At 46.0% G+C, this 4,021-nt stretch overlaps 1 protein-coding gene across 1 annotated transcript in view; it reads left to right on the top strand.

The window, feature by feature from the left end:
* The first annotated feature begins 1,365 nt into the window (after positions 1-1,365).
* The window catches only part of LOC143034964 (uncharacterized), a 127,450-nt gene continuing 124,794 nt past the window's right edge, over positions 1,366-4,021 (top strand). Inside the window, exon 1 of the mRNA XM_076201308.1 lies at positions 1,366-1,507. The gene's annotated coding sequence lies outside the window, so the exon portion shown is untranslated. The remainder of the gene's footprint in view (positions 1,508-4,021) is intronic.

The following is a 4,021-nucleotide window of genomic DNA, read 5'->3' on the forward strand; positions in this document are numbered from 1 at the left end:
ACTATCGTTGTTGTTTTTATCATTATCATTGTTGTTGTTGTTACTATCGTTGTTGTTGTTGTTGTCATCTTTGTCGTCCTACCACGCCTGTAGGCAAACGACGCTGGAGTTGAAGGGTAGGCCGACAAGAGACTTCTTCTCGGGCTCCTGCCAGATGCCCCCCACCCAGGTTATGCCACGGTCGGGTGCTGCTGCCGGTGATGTACTGCCAAGGACGAACTGCCAGTGCACGCATCCCAAAGCAAACGTACGTTTTTTTTTTTTTTTTTGCACTTGTCTTCTAAAAAATACAACTTTATCTTGCAGTGATACGCTGACGTCATTGATATATCAGCACCGACGCACTTCGGGGACTTCGCTCGGGTTCCGAGGACGTGCCCCTGTGCACGCGCACCAAAGAATGCGACACACTCATTACTGACACTATTCAGATAGGAGGAGATTTTAACCTGAGGAGGCGTCTCCTCGTCCGCCATATTGGATTCTTTTCTCGATTTTCTCCCAGATGGGCAAGTGGCGGCATTAGATACACGTTTACAATCAAAAGCATACTTTAGAACATATTCACACCAGGAACTTTGCTCCATTTTTTTTGGGGGGGGAGGAGGAAGAGGGAGGAGAAAAAAATACATTCTGCACCTGAGCTCTGGTGGCCACATTGCCTCTTGCACCCTTACTAGCTTCAGAGGGCGATGAAGAGGAAATGGAGGAAGAAAAGGAAGAAGAGGAAGAAGAAGAAGAAGAAGAAGAAGAAGAAGAAGAAGAGAAGGAAGAAGGGGAAGACGAGGAAGATGGGGGAAGTAAAGGAAGAAAGGGAGGAGGAGGAAGAAGAGGATGAAGAGGAAGAAGGGGAAGAAGAGGAAGAAAGGGAAGAAGAGGATGAAGAGGAAAAGGGGGAAGGAGATGAAGAAGGGAAAGAAGAAGGTGAAGAAGAGGAAACAAAGGAAGAAGATTAAGAAGAGACAGAAGAGGAAGAAGGAGAAGAAGAGAGGAAAGAAGAGGAGGAAAAAGAGGGAATAAGAACGAAATACCCACCCCAAGCACCCACCCACACCCATCAAGGAATCTGTAGGCGCTGCACAGGAGGCAGCACCTCACCCCCTTCCCCCTTCCCCCCCCCGCGGGCCGGGCCCTCCACCACCCCAACACCAGTGCCAGATGTGCTTTGAATGTCTTAACTTTGCCAATGCAACACAGGTCAACACGTGAACTGCTCGTGCTGCCTCTCTCCACGCTCTCCCACCACCACCACCACCTCTTCCTCTTCTTTTCTCCTTCTCCCCAACTTCTTCCGCCTCTCTGGTTATCCCCCCAATTAGTTTCTTGCGCATCCGCCCCCGGCCTTTTTCTCTCCCCACCAACTCCCCCATTACACTTCCCACTGCCCCCCTTCTCCCCCGAGATCTGAAGAAGGAGGACACGAAGTCGCGGCGGCCTTCGTGCTGCCTGGATCTCGAAGAGGCACCGATGACGGGCGGACACGAGATGAGGACGTGGCCTTGCTGAGGTAGGCTCACATTTTTTGTTTTTCGCCTCAGGACGCCTTGTCGAGACACGATAACTCCCACTTTAGCGCCGAAATGTTGAATGCGTGTGTACTTGGATTACACACACACACACACACACACACACACACGCACACACACACACACATATATATATATATACATATATATATGTATATATATACATATGTATATGTGTATATATATATACATATATATATACACACACACACACACATATATATATACACACATACAAATTTAAACATAACTGTATACATACCCAGGCATATGTACGTGTATATAAATGTACATATACAAGTATACATATATACATACACACATGTACATATACATACATGCACACATATAAAGTATGGGAACGTATATACAAACATAAATACACATACATATCATGCATATTGTATAAATAGATACACATATACACACACACATACACATGCATATGTGTAAACAAAATCGGGAAGAATCATACATGAAATAATATCTGTTTTGCCTGAGCAAATGTCATATCGAAATAAAGAGTGGCGTTCACCCAGGAATCACCTGTTTGTCCCCCCCAGGCGGAGCGGCTCCCGCTGGCTGGCCCGGCGCCAATCCCTCCGTCTTAATTTGGTCAAGAACACATTGTTTCCGCTCTCCATATCTACCTTCTTCCAATGTGAAACGACCGTTGTGTTTACCCCGCAAACAAACTCCACGCGAATTGAACTGGGTTGGTCCGACCTTCGAGCAAGAATTTTTTCAACCCATTTCCTGTTTACCTATCTTGCTGGCCCACTGCAGGACCACTTGTCAACCTGCATCGTTTGGGAACATACCGATGCAGCAGCACTTTGACTCAAGGATGTCTTTGGCTCATTTCGCACGTATTGATTTTTCGCCGTTCGCCGTCCACGACACGACGTCGTGTTCTCAAATAACCACGGATGTCTATGGCCACGACCGCGTTTGAAAGCGCCCATAGAAACCCGAGGTGATTTGAGAGCACGACGTCGTGTCGTAGACAGCGCACGGCGAGAAGTCGATACGTGTGAAACGTGTCTTTGTCTGCGTCTCCATGTGCTTCTGCCAGTCATTACTGCTGCCCAGAGATATTTCCTGAAGTCGGCTTCTTCTTTCTTCTTTTCTTCTCGGATTCAGGGTCCTACTGCATGTTGGTGCCTGCGTGTATATGGCGGACGTGACGGGCATCACATGGTGTGTCGTCAAATCTTTGATTACGTGACGCCGTGCACTCGCGCCGATTGGAGACAGCAAGAGGAGGATGAGTGAGGGGATTAGTATGGGGGAAAAAACTAAGATGAAAGAGAGGATAATTTGATAAAGGGAAGGGGAGAAGTAAAATGAGATCCGGAGGGAAATTAAAAGATTCGGAAAAAAATGAATAGAAAGAGATCAACGAATAAACATACAATAGGAAAGTAAGAGGAAAAGGGGGGAAGGAAATATAATGATAAGGACAGAGGGGAGAGGGAAAACTAACGATAAAGGGAGTTAGCCAAAATAAATAAATTAATAATAACAAAATAAAATGAATCATTATCGACATTCAATAGTATTGCTCTTGTTTCACGTGAATGCGAGGTTCGAGTTCAAACCCGGTGTGATAGGCATACACAAAATCAAAAGCGGGTCGTAAGTTTTCATACGTTCGTATGCTTGTTACCTATCGGAGTTGTTTGATGCCCTACACAACACATGCAGTTATGGGTTGCTGTTGTCGTGTTTAGCGTCATAGCCTTTCACCCTTAAGGTCCGAGTTCGCGCCATACTCCTGTCGTGAAAAGATTTCTTTAATATCATAGGTCATTACTGTCGGGTCTTTGGCACTGATAAGAGTTGCAGAAATTATGTGTTTTGTGATACAAACTAGCGTGTGTCAAACGTCGGGCAGCCTTCCATGTTTTGTTTGTGTACGTGATTCGTCATGATTCGGCTTAACATCGCCAACTCCCCCTACCTATCAGGGGGCTAGGACGGTGCCCCTTACAGATGATTTTGTAGCGTGGAATTGAATGAATCATGTCCTTGGTCCAACTCGCTGGTGGCATGATTCGGACTGCTGTCACCTTGACCTCCGCCGCAAGTAGCGACGCTCTAACCCACTTGGCCAGCGAACATCCTTTTAACTGCAAAGAATTACAGGTCGTGTATGTAGCTGTTTGAAACGTTTTCCAGGTTGGTCTGCAAAAGGGGTAATTGAGGATGTGGATGCGGGGGTGGGGGAGCCTGGAAGGGTTGTGAGAAGTAGGAAAGGAGCACTATGGTGTAGCTAGTTTGGTACTGCCGACCATTTCTAGTCTAAGTAGAAAGCTGGTGTGCATAAAGAGTCTACAGATGTGTAGGTCACTGTTTGTATATGGATGTCTATACATTGATTTTGTGTGGTGTATAGTGATACTGAGTGACTTGTTATGAGGAAAAATATTAAGTTTGCTGAGTGGGATTGTGGTGGTGTTACCCAAAGGTGCTGTATTGTATTGAAGTCTTCT

The sequence above is a fragment of the Oratosquilla oratoria genome, chromosome 18 (genome assembly GCF_046742065.1).
Source record: "Oratosquilla oratoria isolate Oo_2021 chromosome 18, ASM4674206v1, whole genome shotgun sequence".
In the NCBI taxonomy this organism is placed as follows: domain Eukaryota; kingdom Metazoa; phylum Arthropoda; class Malacostraca; order Stomatopoda; family Squillidae; genus Oratosquilla; species Oratosquilla oratoria.